This window comes from Crocuta crocuta, unplaced genomic scaffold (genome assembly GCF_008692635.1).
Source record: "Crocuta crocuta isolate KB4526 unplaced genomic scaffold, BGI_CrCroc_1.0 scaffold102, whole genome shotgun sequence".
NCBI classification, from domain to species: Eukaryota; Metazoa; Chordata; class Mammalia; order Carnivora; family Hyaenidae; genus Crocuta; species Crocuta crocuta.
Genome location: NW_027530019.1, coordinates 2,813,960 through 2,829,363, shown reverse-complemented (window position 1 = coordinate 2,829,363; position 15,404 = coordinate 2,813,960). Strand labels below are relative to the sequence as shown.

The 15,404-nt window shown below is 42.6% G+C and overlaps 1 long non-coding RNA gene across 1 annotated transcript; it reads right to left on the bottom strand.

Annotated features, from left to right (window-relative positions):
• Window positions 1–3,548: 3,548 nt before the first annotated feature.
• Window positions 3,549–10,634, bottom strand: LOC144231743 (uncharacterized). Its single transcript, XR_013335168.1, has 3 exons — window positions 10,498–10,634; window positions 9,457–9,615; window positions 3,549–4,472 (listed from the first exon to the last, which is right to left on the bottom strand). It is a non-coding gene; the product is annotated as an uncharacterized LOC144231743 (long non-coding RNA).
• Between the last annotated feature and the right edge of the window lie 4,770 nt (window positions 10,635–15,404).

Sequence of the window (15,404 nt, the reverse complement as noted above, 5' to 3'; positions counted from 1 at the left end):
GACTGTACGTTCTGTAGGGTAAGCAATTTAAACTTATCTAATTAAAAAATATTCTTTGCATTTTTAAATTGCTGTTTTTTAAAAACTTTTAATTGCCCATTTTGAAAAATTTTATACTCTTGTTTGAAGATCTAATTTTTCAAGTATGTCTACATGAAATTGTATTGAAAAGCATCAATATTAATAACTAATGCTGATATTATTAAAATGGATTTTGGTGCTATAAACTTGTACCTAAAATCTGGTAGAAGTCTTAAGTATAGGTGAAATACATTCCTAAGGGTGCCTGTCATTTAAAAGACCAAATAAACATTTTGTGTTTTAAAAAACTTGCAGATTGTTAGGGATTTCAAGGAGAATTATCTTGGTCATTAAACTGCAGATTCTTATTATTTGGATGAAGTAACCCACATACTTGCTTTGTGCAGTAGGTGCACTCTGGAAAAGTTATATGTAAATAGAACTTTGTAAATGGTTTTTCCAGTGACGATATCTGATGTATTTTCATTTAAAAAGTGGATTCCATGGTATAATAAAAATTGGAAAATATGTTTTGATAAAATGTTAGTTGTTCTACTGTACATTTAATCCTTGCTGCCATTAAAATCATATGAAAAGATTCATGAGGTTTCATAAAATCTCGTATTTTGGGTTGTGTTCCCAGGGCTTGTCTCACTTTCCCCCTAGAGTCAGGAACCACAGTACCTCCCACATATCTGAGGACTGAGCTTTCTCTGGAATCCATGGTAGCGTCCATCCTCTGCAGGTTCAGTCCTGTCTCTGTGCTCCTCCATCACAATGCCACTTCACTTAAAAACATTTGTTCTAGTATTATTGAGATGCAGTTAACATAGAACTTTTATTACTTTAAGATCTACGCCATGATTTGATCTGTGTATATTTTGCAAACTGTGTACCCCAAATTTAGTTAACATCCATCACCTCACATAGTTTTAAAAAAATTATTTTTCCTCGTGATGAGAACTTCTAAGATCTAGTCTCTTAGCAACTTTCAAATATGCAGTACAGTACGGTCCCCTGCAGTCACCAGGCCACACATTCCATCCTCCAGGCCTACTCATCTGACGAGTAGGAGTTTGTAGCTTTGACCACCGTCATCCTGGCCTCCACCCTACCCCCGCCCTCTGGCAGAACCGCCTGCTGAGGCGATTCGGTTTCTCTGAGTTCAGTTTTTTTTAGATAGTTGTATAAATGAGATCATACAGTATTGTCCTTCTCTGACTTACTTCACTTAGCATAATGCCCTTACAGCCACTTCACTTTTAAATAGTATTAACCGAAGACATGGCACCCGCGAGACCCAAGCACACGGATGCACCGGAACTGCTGCCGCTGTCAAAGCTGTGAGTTCTTGGGTCTAACCATCTGTGGAACTGCCTTCTCTGTCAGCCCTTACTGAGCATTCATGTTTCTAGATCATTCTCACCACAAGACTTGCTTACCAAAGAAACTTCACTATTTTTAAATTGAGAAAATATTTATAAGCAAAGGTTTTTTTATATTCTTATGTCATTTTACTTGGTTTTTCTTATCTTTTTCTGCATTATAATTCCACTCAATCTGCTATTTCAATATTACTGATATTAAATATACTGATAATATTAAAATATTAAACTTGGTTCATAATAGTCAAGTTTCTTTTGAAAACTATGTACCATAGGCATTTAGAACTTCATACTGAAATAATTTCAATAAAGCTTATCAAATATTCTATATATAGACTTGGACTTTTTGAAAAAAATCCCTTCAGTTCCTATTGTTCTAAAGTTCATTTCTTATATCTCTCTTCAGGAACAAGCTTATTATTTTCCTAGAGTTATTGTATCCCACTCTATTATTACATTAAATCATATAATACTGTCAATACATGACCATTTTTACCCATAATAATAGTAATTTCATGTCCTTGAAATACAATCAGTTCCCAGTCTGGTCTGTCCATAAAAGTGAACTGCATTGACCAACGTAAAGAAACAGGTCCTATGATACAGTACATTCTGGACCTGATGGGAGCCATTCCTACTAACAAACTAGGGATTATTTTTACAGCAAAGCAGTCACCCAAATCTACCAAGCAAAAGAGAAAATCAATGACTGTGTTATAATGGGTTTGAGGACTCTTTTAGGGATAAGTGTCAGATAATGTAAACTTGTCCGCGCTCGGGAACTTCTGGGAACAAGCACCTCCCCTTGTATCTAGTGCTGGCTGGCCTTGTGAGGATGGCCGGTGGGCCTCCTTTGTCCCATAGGGGGTCTTGCTGCCTGTCCTCGGCCATGTAAAGAGGCTCGGGCACTTGCCCTGTCAGGTGACTCAGTTCCCGTGAGTCTGAGTGGCCTCAGGCCCAGCTCTTTTAGGGACCCAATAATGAGGGCGGCCAACCACACATGGATCCAAAATCACCAAACATCTTTTGTCCTTTAAATGTGAAGCTTTCCTTCCTACCTGCAAGTGTTGCGGGCCTAGAGATCGCAGCCCCGGGCCTGTTTGCAGACATAGCAGAGCCTCAGGGCCAACCCTTGTGAAAAGTAGCCGGCTTTAGGATTAAACCATGCTAGTACCACTAGCACGTGGTGTTCTGAATGAGTCTCTAATACGTTTTTTAAATATATTTAATTAGTATCAGCTTGTGGAGGTAGAGAAATAAAAGCCATGTAAACCACAAAGGATTTACATGGTCAAGTCCAAATTCCGTGGAGTTGAGGAAACGGACTTCAGGAAAGTCAAGTCACTTGCCCAAGATATAATATGGTTGGCTTGTTCATTCAGCAAATACTTCTTAGGTTCCCATTGTATTTCAGCTAGTGTGCCAGTCACAAAGCGAGCAGTCAAATCTCGTATTTTGTTGCCCGCTGCTCGTTTCTCTAAATTTTATGATGACCATTTATCGCAGGTGTTTTGGGTATCTTTCTCCATAAGGCCACTGACGTTATCTGTTTAACCTTGTGACTGCTCCGTATAAAAGATCATGGCCCTTCTCTCAAAAATGCTGGTTTTTTTACTTGGGAGGAGAAAGCTCCGAATAAAGGTCTTAAAGTTCTTAAATCCCACCTCCCATGTCCGTAAAATGGAAATAAGAGCACCCACCTTTCATGTTGTTCTGAGAGTAGAACTGGTAGGGCCAGTACGGCACTGGGCGGAGCAGCCAGTGTCCAGGGAGCCCTCCGGTGCTGTGCCTGCTCGGACAGGACCCAGGATCCAGGGCGATGTGGGCAGAGGAGCGTGAGTGCCACGCCAGCGGCGATGACAAAGCACAGAAGGGGCCCAAACACAGCGAGGCTGGACAGGAGGACGTACAGGAAGAGGCGCTACCTGACCTGAACCGAAGCCCCGCTCTGGGCCCAGCCAGGAGGAGGAAGTGGGGCGGAGCAGCCGAAAGCACGAAAACCTAAGACCTGAAGCAAACAGCTACCAAAATAAGTCTCTTGCTTGGGAAAAATGGATTTTCTAGTCACAGGCTTGCTTTTGAACATTTTTTATTCACAACTAGGATTACGCAAAAGCAACTCGATTGATCATTTCAGTCAAAACAAGTCATTTCATCATAGCTTTAAAACAAACTGTTGATGGGGCACCTGGGTGGCACCATCGGTTACGCATCTGACTTCAGCTCAGGTCATGATATCGTGGTTCCTGAGTTTGAGTCCCCCATTGAGCTCTGCTGACAGCTTGGAGCCTGCTTCCTGCTTCAGAGTCTGTGTCTCCCTCTCTCTCTGCCCCTCCCCTGCTACTGCTCTGTCTCTCTCTCTCAAAAATAAACATTAAGAAAAATTATTAAAAAAACAAACTTGAAAATAATATGCAGCTGACTCTTGAATAATGTTGGGGTTAAGGGTGCCAAAACCCTGCAGAGTTGAAAATCCAAATAGAACTTTTGACCGCCAGAAACTTAACTCCTAATAGCCTACTGTTTACCAGAAGCCTTATTGATAACAGTTGACTAATACATATCTTGCATGTTTAATGTATTATATGCTATATTCAAAGTAAGTGAAAGAAAAATGATATTAAGAAAGCTACAGGGGGGCGCCTGGGTGGCTCAGTCGGTTAAGCATCCAACTTCAGCTCATGGGGTTCGAGCCCTACTTCAGGCTCTGTGCTGACAGCTCAGAGCCTGGAGCCTGCTTCAGATTCTGCATCTCCTCTCTCTCTGCCCCTCCTCTCTCTCTGCTCCTCCTCTCTCTCTGCCCCTCCTCTCTCTCTGCCCCTCCTTTCTCTCTCTCTCAAAAGTAAATAAACATTAAAATTTTTTGGGAGGGGGGAAGCTACAAGGAAGAGAACATGCATTTACAGTACTGTACCATAGCTATCAAAGAAGCTGTGTGTGAATGGGCCCGCGCAGTTCAGACCTGTGTTCAGGGGTCAACTGTACATATTGAGCACATACTTCATTCTTCAGTCATGTTCTTCCTCTTTAACCTCCGCTCTTCTTTTTCTTTGGAGGCCTTACCTCCTGAACAGATATAAGAGATAAGATGCAAAATTCAGTTCAAACAGTTCTGGAAATTTTGACTAAAGTAGTTCTGAGCTATCCTCAACAAACCAAATCCAACAATACATTTAAAACTAGGGTCCTGAGCGGCTCAGTCGGTTAAGCATTTGACTTCGTCTCAGATCCTGATTTTGAAGTCTGTGAGTTTGAGACCCACATTGGGCACTGACAGCTCAGAATCTGGAGTCTGCTCCGGATTCTGTGTCTCCTTCTCTCTCTGTCCTTCCCCCGCTCACATTCTATCTCTCTCTCTCTCTCTCAAAAATAAACAAACATTGGAGCGCCTGGGTGGCTCTGTCAGTTAAGCATCTGACTTGGGCTCCAGTCCTCCATCAGGCTCTGTGCTGACAGCTCTGAGCCTGCGTCAGATTCTGTGTCTCCCTCTCTCTCCGTTCCTCCCCCACTCACACTCTGTCTCTCTCTTTCTTAAAAATAAAAATAAACATGTAAAAAAATTTTTAGTAAAAACAAAAAATAAAAAATCATTCACCAAACCATGATCAAGTGGGATTTATTCCTGGGTTGCAAGGGTGGTTCAGTATTTGCAATCAACATGATACATCACATCAATAAAAGAATCATATCTTTTTTTTTTAATGTTTGTTTATTTTTAAGACAGAGAGAGAATGTGAGCAGAGGAAGGGCAGAGAGAGGGGGAGACACAGAATCCGAAACAGGCTCCAGGTTCTGGACACGGGGCTCAAACTCACAAACTGCAAGATCATGACCTGAGCAGAAGTCAGACGCCCAACTGACTGAGCCATCCAGGTGCCCCATGATCATTTCGATAAATGCATAAAAACATCTAACAAAGTACAACATGGTAAAAAAATTTAAAAAACCCTCAACAAATTAGGTTTAGGGGTAACACACCTCAACATAATAAAGTCCATCTATGAAAAACACAGCTAACATCGTACTTAATGGGGAAAAACTGAGCACCTTTACTCTAAAGTCAAGAACAAGACAAGGATGTCCACTCTCACCACTTTTGTTTAACATAATACTGTAAGTCCTAGCCATAGTAATTAGACAACATACAGAAAGAAAAGGCAACCAAATCAGAAAGGAAGAGGTAAAGGTTTCACTCTGCATATAACATGAAACTGTGTATAGAAAACCTGAGGGATGTCTGGGTGGCTGTGGCGCTTGAGCGTCCAACTTCGGCTCAGGTCATGATCTCACAGTCTGTGAGTTTGAGCCCCTCTTTGGGCTCGCTGCTGTCAGCACAGAGCTGGCTTTGGATACTCTGTCCCCCTCTCTCTCTGCTCCTCCCCAATTTACACTCTCTCTCAAGAATAAACAAACATTAAAAAACCTGAAAGACTCTACCAAAAAACTGCTAGAACTGATCCATGAGTTCAGCCATGTCACAGGATACAAAATCAATGTACAGAAATCTGTTGCATTTCAGCACTGTCAACAATAGCCAAAACATGGAAAGAGCCTAAGTGCCCATCAACGGACGAATGGATCAAGAAGATGTGGTTTATCTATACCATGGAATACTACATGGCAATGAGAAAGAATGAAATCTGGCCATGTGCAGCAACATGGATGGACCTTGAGAGTGTTATGCTGAGTGAAATAAGTCAGGCAGAGAAGGACAGATACCATATGTTTGCACGTATAGGAGGATTAGGAGGAACTTAACGGAGGACCATGGGGGAGAAGAAGGGGAAGAATAGTTGGGGAGAGGGAGAGAGGCAAACCATGAGAGACTCTTGAATGCTGAGAACAAACTGACTGACGGGTGTGGGGGGGAGGGGGGGTGATAGGCATGGAGGAGGGCACTTGTGGGGATGAGCACTGGGTGTTATATGGAAACCAACTTGACAACAAACTATTTGTAAAAAATAAATAAAAATACTTTTATTTTGTGGAAAAAAAAGAATTTACAAAACTCAATACCCCAAAATTAAAAATGGGCTTAAGACATGAACAGACATTTCTCCAAAGGAGATACACAGATGGCCAGCAGACATGAAAAGATGCTCATCGTCACTTATCAGCAGGGACATGCAAATCAAAACGAATATGAGATATCATCTCATACCTGTCAGAATGGCTAAAATCAGAAATGTAAGAAACAAGTTCTGGCGAGGATGTGGAGAAAAAGGAACTTTCTTGCACTGTGGATGGGATTGCAAATTGGTGCAGCCACTGTGGAAAACAGTATGGAGGTTTGTCAAAAGATAAAAATAGAACTACCCTATGATCCAGCATTTGCACTACTGGTATTTACCCAAAGAATACAAAAACAGTAATTCAAAGGGATACATGCATCCCAATGTTTATAGCAGCATTACTTACAATAGCCAAATATGGAAGCAGCCCCCCAAGTGTCTATCGCTAGAAGAAGGGATAAAGAAGATGTGGTATATACATACAATGGAATATTATTCAGCCTTAAAAATGAATGAAATATTGCCATTTGCAACGACATGGATGGACCCAGAGAGTATAGTGCTAAGGGCAACGTCAGAGAAAGACAAATACCATTATTTCACTCATGTAAAATTTAAGAAACAAATGAACAAAGAGGAAAAAAAGGAAACCAAGCAACAGAGTCCTAACTCTAGAGAACTAACTGAGGAGAGGTGGGTGATGGGGATTAAGGAGTGTATTCACTGATGAGCACTGGGTGGCATACAGAAGTGTTGAATCACTATACTGTACACCTGAAACTAATATAACACTGCATGTTACCTAACTGGAATTTAAATGAAAACTTCAAAAAAAATAAAGTAGTCCTGAGCTGATGGGGGAGCCAGCCCTCACAGTAGAAGGCGACCCCCAGCAGCGACCCATGTCCGCAGACTCTGTCTCCAGCTGGTCAGGCCACATGAACCCGGGCTGCCCCCGGACAGCGGTCAGGGCAGGAGGGACACTCGCTCCTCACTCTGTCAAGACTGACATTACAATCATACTGCTTGAAATATGTTTTCCTGCTTCCTCAGTATTTCATTTTCCCCATCTAAAATTCAGTATTTTAAGGCCTGGGGATTTTTAAAACCGACTGCTTGCATTTTATGTGCTTTCTCAGTATGCTTTTAAAGTTTTAAATCTATTTCTTATATGAAAAATGGATGCCTTCCTTAGGTGACCAGTGCATAATTGACATGCTTAACATTTGTGTTACTGCAAGATTTACTCCCACCAGTGACTCCAGATCTGGAGTGAAGCATTCAGAAAACCGTGACTTAGTGTTCAGAAAACAGTGAATTCATTAATATGGCATATGGGCAGGGGCACCTGGGTGGCTCAGTCAGTTAAGCGATCGACTTTTGCTCAGGTCATGATCTCGTGGTTTGTGAGTTTGAGCCCCACATTGGGCTTTGTGCTGACAGCTCAGAGCCTGGAGCCTTGTTCAGATTCTGTGTCTCCCCCTCTCTCTGTCCTTCCCCCACTCATGCCCTGTCTCTCTCTCCTTCAAAAATAAACACTGGGGTGCCTGGGTGGCTCAGTCGATTAAGCATCTAATTTCAGCTCAGGTCATGATCTCTGGTTTGTGGGTTCAAGCCCTGCAGTGGGCTCTATGCTGACAGCTCAGAACCTGGAGCCTCCTTCAGATTCTGTGTCTAACTCTTTGCCTCTCCCATCCTCATGCTCTGTCTGTCTCTCTCTCACTCTCTCTCTCTCTCAATAATAAATAAAAATGTTAAAAAAGTTTTTTAAACACTAAAAAAATTTTTTTTAATTAAAAAAATAAACATTAAAAAAATTTTTAAATATGGCATATGGGCAATAATTCCCATTTTGCCCTTGTATATTTACATGATAAATATTCCCTTGTATATTTAAGACTTAAAATTTATTTGCATTTATAACTGGAAAAGGAAATCATTAAAGGGAAACTATTTTAATAACATGGAAATGGAATAACCCTCAACTACTCATATACTCACACAATAAGGACACCCAGTTACCATGATGAATGTGACAGACTTACTCAAACACACCGAGGTATCAGTCCTTCTCCCACTGAACATGGTGCCAACTCAGGGCCCCACACATTTCCTCCCAGGCCTGTCCATCCACCTAGAGCGCCCACCTGGCCGGTGGACCCCACAAGCTAACACTTTCTTCAATACCAGCGAGGGGTCTCCTTCTCTGAGCAGCCTTCCAACACCCACCTGATCACAAGGGTCAGAGCCTCCTCTGGGCCACTCCTGGTCCTATCACTACATTTATCTCCCTGAGTCTCAGTAAAGTGTAAGGACGCGGTCTGTGCCCCTGGGCTGTGAGCTACTCTGTAGACCAGGAGTTGGCTTCTGGGTTCAGGACAAACCCCTTGGAGCTGATGAACAAATTTGGTTCTATCTCATCACTGGTGAGTTTCTTTGAGTCTTTTCTTTTTCTGAACCCCTATCCCTGTCTGAAAAATAGATTCAGGCTCGTTCCTCTGAAAGCAAAGGAACTTGAACTCCAGACATGGGATTGACTTTCCAAGATGAAGACTTTTGTTTATTCCTGAGCTTTTCTTCTGAACAGTGTTGCTTCCCACTGTATATTTTCCCTTGGGGAGCCAACAACATTTTTAAAGTTTTGATGAGAAAGGATATATAACTTGCAGACATGCTGAAATGACAGATTTGAGAAGTTTTGTTCTCAGAGAGATTCATCACTTTTAAACACCCAAGAGGTTTTATGCACACATTAAAAAACTACAAAGTTTAAATACTGGGTCAATTATACAAGCAGCAAACTGTTTACTACATATTTTTGCTCCATAAGGGCAAAAATTATTTAATTGGCTTTTTTTATTTTGGGGGTGGCTTACCTTCCCAGATAAGCGTGTCTATGGGAAAGTGGCCCTAACAAAAAACAAAAATAAAAGGCCTTTGTACCATTGTCCTAAGTAAATAACAGCAGGACAAGGAGTAAAAGCCATCAGTCTCTAAGGCCCTCTGATGATGAAATGTTACCTCCATGCCCAGCTCACCTCAGAGGTCCCCGTGGTAATGGTTTTTCAGGCTTCGGTGCCTTCCTCATCCTCATGGACACTACTGCGGCCCTGGTGGGGGACACCCAGCCCCTGCCGGTTCTGCCTCTTCCACAGATGGACTGTCTGCTGAGTAGAAGCCCTCAAACGTTCTTCTTTCTGTAAAGAAGCAAATCAATCATTTACCTTAGGTGCCCACTTGAACCTTAATTTTTATCTTGAGAATATAGTTGTCTCCATCCCACACCTGTTACCACACACGGCGATCACTCTGTTTAGTTCTAAGGCATGAAGGTAACAGAGGGTGAAGGGGTAAAAGGCTCCCTCACACCAGCCTCCCGATCAGAACTGGCACAGACATGGCCTTGGGAGCTGCTCCCTCCCCGGTGCTGCCCATCAGTCAGAATCCGGAGAGCAGCAACCAGCCTGAGGAACCTCGTCCTTGCCCAGTGGACGCCTGAGGACGGCCGTTTCTGTTAATCCCTGTGACAGACACCCGGCTTGCTCAGGCTCCATCAAACTACAACAGTGCCCAGATATTCCTGTCTGGGTCCCTCACTCCAGAGAGCTCCCCAGACCTCCCAATCTCCCCTGATGGCAGGATGGGAAGGTAATGGTAGGGGAGGGTCCCTGAGCCCCAAGGGAGAACCGTCACACCCTTCCTCTGCCTGGCAATCCAGGCACGGGTGTTCACAAGGCAGAGCCGAGTTGAGTGAGTCAGTAATGTCTTTTTGACCTTCCCAGCATTTCATACCTCACAAAGTTTTATGATATCTGTCAAAGGTTACATTTTCTAAATTATCGGATTTCCCCCTGAAATCTCATACACAGGAGAGAGAGCACCTGAGTGTCTGGTTTGCTGTATCTCACCAGTAGCCACTGACATTACTATGGTTGACCACACACTTAGGTTTAAAGCTGGCTCCTGATAACTATAAGAAATAAAACGGTTGTGGCAATACAAAATTGTGAATTAATATTCTGAAGAGTAAGTTCTTAACACCCCCCCAAAAATCCCAGCATAGCACTTAGCAAATGTACCTTAATCATTTCTGTGCGTTGGCACTCGGGATCACAATCAGCCATTGGTAAGATTCTAATCTTCTGCGTCCTTGAGCTTCTATCAGCAAGTGGCAGGGCCATCTTCCTATGTGTGGCGCTGTCTGTAGAGTGAGGTCTGCTGGGAGATGGACAAGAACGTCCCACTGTTGACTAAGAACGTTTGCAGGTGATCCTACCGAGAGCACAAATAGCTGTGACAATGATCACTTCCCCTTTAGCAGACGTGGGACACTGGGCCACCGGTCCTGGCGCTCTGAGGCTTCCTGGTTGTCTTGTTCCTCTCTCTGTCCCATCTCCCGGGGATGCCGAGGGGGTGAAGTGCAAGTGGAGGAAGAAGGAGAGCAGGGTCAAGGGCTTTTACAAAGAAATCCCTGACGACAAACAGAGAGAAGAAGTGACACGAAATCTCAGGCCTGTGAGGGTGGTGCAGAGGCCACAAGTCCCGGCTCAAGAACTCAAAGTCCCTCTATCCGCATACAATTAGAAGGAAGGGCAAAGCAAGGAGGCCTCACCATAGCACAGGGGACAGGAAGACCTGGTGCAGGAAGCATTCCTGACTGAAGGGAGCCAGACCGTTAGTACATCTGATAGAAAGCACGATCCTCAGGAGAGTCTCTGAGGCTGGTGAGAGATGGGACATAAGAAGCGTAGAACGCGGGACACAACGGGAAAAATGACGCTGTAGAATCGTTGGTCCTTTACACAATTCGAGAAAAGCTCATTAAGAGATTGGATCCGAACAGTGTTTATATTATGCCTGGTTTCCACACTGCATGACATCTAATGTATTGACTTAAATGACACAACATCCCTGTGAACTAGATATTGTCTCCATTTTATAGATAAAGACACTAAAAATTAGTGAGATTGAGAGTTTCAAGCTTACACAGAAGTCTGCCACTGTCTGTTAATCTCTAAACCCCAGAGCTGTCAATCTTTACAACAGAACAACAGATTTATCGAGTATAATTTACACACCATAAAATTCACTCATTTTAATACATAAGTAAATAATTTTTTAGAAAAAAAATGTTAATGTTCGTTTATTTTTGAGAGAGAGAGAGAGAGAGAGAGCGTGAGCGAGCACGAGCTGGGGAGGGTCAGAGAGAGAGGGAGACACAGAATCTGAAGCAGGCTCCAGGCCTTGAGCTGGCAGCACTGAGCCCGACGGGGTGGGGGTGGGGGGGCGACCCACAAACCACGAGATGGTGACCTGAGCCAAAGTCGGTGCTTAACCGACTGAGTCACCTAGGCGTGATGTAAACAATTTTTTAAATTACCAGTTGTTCAACCATTACAACAATCTGATTTTAAAACGTTTCCGTGACCCCAAGAAAGAAACCCTGTGCACACCGTTAGTCTGTTAAGTGCCCCATATGACAGACACTGGTGCTGTGTCCTTCAGAGGGAAGGTGAGTGAAGAAGCAGAGCCCAGCAAGGAGGCCACAGCATGGCCATGCAGCGCCTATCTGCTTGGAGTCAGGCCCCTTCCCCCTCCTGTGCCATGTGCACACGCCAATGACATGCTCACGACTGGCCAACCTCCCAGCTGTGTTCCTCTCACGGGGAAGGATGTGGACCAGTGGAGCTGCATAGACCAGTCCTCTAGGCCTTCTTCCGGGTGCTCTGACCAAGGTGAATTCATTCACTGGTCTTCCGGCTTACATACTGGTCTCGTGTTGGTTTTGATAGCATGAGCTGGCTCCCTGAGAAACAGCAACTTGTAGTAAAAGTGAAAAAACAGCATGGGGACTGACCACGTCCCCTGGTGAGCTGCACCCAGAAATTTTGTCAGTCAGGGCTGAGTCAGGCTTTCCGCATAACCCCCTGGCCCGGCTGCTCGTTAACAACCAATACGTCAGTATGAAGAGTTACCTGAAGGTGAGTTTGGCTTTGAAGATGGCTTGTCCCCGTAGACCTGTGTCTTCTCGAACGAACAGGTGGTTGTAATTGTCCTGCAGAGGGGCCTTGTAGACGTCAAACACTTCATTGCCTAGATGCAGGGAAAGGCTGGAAACGAGACACCAGTCAGTCCTGGGGTGGACATGTAGCAAACCCTGCAGTTCCCATTCTCCCCTACAGGCTTTACTTATGCTGTGCAACTGTGCACTGAACTCATGAGAAAAACAGAGACGCTGTGGCCCTTTTAAAGCAGAAGGTGGTAAAATTCCTTCTCCTTCCCATTTGAAATATAATTGTTTTGTTGCTTTCCCAGTCTCTACCTCTTCATTAGTGAAACAGAAACATTTTTTCCAAAATACCAATCTATACTGTCCAATAGCACCCAGCACATGGGAGCATCAGGAACACAATCACTCGGATAAGGCAGATACCATGAATCTGATCATGTCTTAGGCCCACTTCTAAAGTGTCCTCCCAAAGGCCTAGATTTTGTTAACTCTTTAATGAAAGAGGGCCCCAAAGTAAGGCCCCGCGTGGAGAACTCCACTCCTCCCAGCCATCCCTCCGGGTCTGTCAATGCTCTTCGGGCATTATGGGCTCACCTCCCATCTGACCACCTCACCACTCGAGTATTACTTTCTTTAACTTCATTTCCTTTCTCATCCCGGCGTTTCCTCCATCTTACAGTATTTTCCACCTGGTTCAAAACACAAAGGCATTAGGAAACCAATGTAACTAAACTGCATGTTCTTTTTTCTTCAAGTGACTTATAAATCATGTGCCAAGAATTCGTATGTAGTGAAAAAAGAAGCTTCCCAAATAGCTGATTAGGCAACACTGAAACACTCCTGCTACGAATACCAAGAGATATTGGTTAGACTAACCATTTTAAGTCTTTCCTGATCTCTAGTTCATAGCAGTGGAGGCAGAAGCCAAGCACAATGCAGGATGGAGGTATTACCAGACACACCAAGAGTTCCAAAGGAAGAATGAGGCTTTGGGTCTACGTGAGGTGGGCAATTAACATGGAGCTCTCTCCCACTGTTAAGTCCACTTGAAGGGCTCTGAACCCAACGAAGGAAGGACTAGTAAGCCTGGCCTCATAAGAGGGAAGCTATGGGCATTATGTTAAAAAATAATAATAAATAAAAGAATATACAATTAAGATATTCACAATTAAAACCTGAGACTTGTGCTTTGCCCTGTTTTTGTTGTTGTTGTTTTTGGTTGTTGTTGGTTTTTATGTGTCTGTGTTTGTTTTAGTTGAAATTTATCCTACCCAAATAGTAGGGAACTCCAAATCATGAAGAAAAAAAAAAGTGGTTCTGCCTCTGGCAGTAGCTCATACAGAACCCCACTCAAGAAGATGACCCCCTGTGTGAGCAGTGAGGTGTCCTGCTTTCCCAGGCCTTTCCGAGAGGAACGGCCTAAAGACAAGGCCTCCCTCTCTCTGTGCAGAGTCTGAATTTCCAGAAAGAGCCTGAGAGATTTCTATTGTGGGACGTCGTGAGGACCTATCTACTATAACATGTAGAGGTAGTTCATATACCTAACTATATTTATCCAAAATGAACTAACAATTTTCAAGAATGTTTATCTTTGTTTCCACTAAAAAATTACAACTGCAAAAAAAAAAAAAAAAAGTAAAGTGACAATCACAGGGACATACTGTGGGGGTATGTAACTTCTCCCCTAAATTCTGAAGACACTTCAGATCTTGACCTGAACAGTCATTTGTTGATTGAAAACTAAATATAATAGATCATTTCATAATCTCAAGTCTCAAGTCATTATCTCTGTTTTACTTTATGGAAAATCTTCAAAAAAAAAAAATGGAATCAAGTACAGAACGGTACCTTTAACTTTAACCTGGTTCTCTCCTCCTCATCCAGCACCTTCTTGCCTTCAAATTCGTCTTCATAATACTGAGGATCAAAAGGTCTAAAAATGTTTTTTTAATCTGTTAGTCATATTTAGTAATTAATATGAATGAATGCTGTAAAATAATAATCTTTACAACAATGCACAGTAGACAAATAACTTGATGTAAAACTTTAAGAAAGTATGCAAATTAGTGTACGTTCTTAAAATGTGATTTTAAAACATCTGAAATAAAATCCAAATGTGACTAATTACTTGAAGTCTTATTTGAAGAAATATGTCTTCTGAAATATAAATAACATATGGTCTATCTTTCAACATTTTAAAAGGAAAGTATCACGTTTAATTATGTAAGAGCTTGTACTCATGAACCTTCATGAACAATACCCAACAATATTTTGTTGTCCAAGATTATAGTCTTTTCTAGTCACAATGGCTTTTCACTGAACATTTATGATTTCTCTGGCAAACTTTCTCCATCTCACTTTTCAGCCTTACACTAGTGAAAAACACCTGTATCATCCTTATCAGATGAGGAATCTCTCATCTTTATGATTAGTCATCATTTTTCATGGTAAGAAAAAACATTTATATTCCACTTATTTTTATTTAATATCTTGAAAAAAAACTTTAATCAGTCCTCTTACTTGGGTTCTATGCTGAGAAATCTGGGTAGTTTAACGAAGTACAATTCATTTCCTAAATCAGAGTTGATATTGGGGATTTTGATTTCTATTCTGCTTTCAGAAATCAGCTCTTCCTCCTGTTGGTCCTGAGGCACTCCACGTTCATCCTAAGAGAGTTATCAGAATGTGAAAGCTTGAAGCAAAATCAGAAATGCTCTAGCTCAGGGCACCTGAGTGGCTCAGTCAGTTAAGCGTCCAAATTTGAGCTCAGTTCATGATCTCACCGTCCATGAGTTTGAGCCCTGCCTCAGTCTCTATGCTGACAGCTCAGAGCCTGGAGGCTGCTTTGGATTTTGTGTCTCTCTCCTCTCTGCTCCTCCCCGACTTGTGTGTGCATGCACATCCTCTCTCTCTCTCTCTCTCTCTCAAAAGAAAGTCAAGTGTTAAAAGAAAATTTATTAAAAAAAAAAAAAAAAA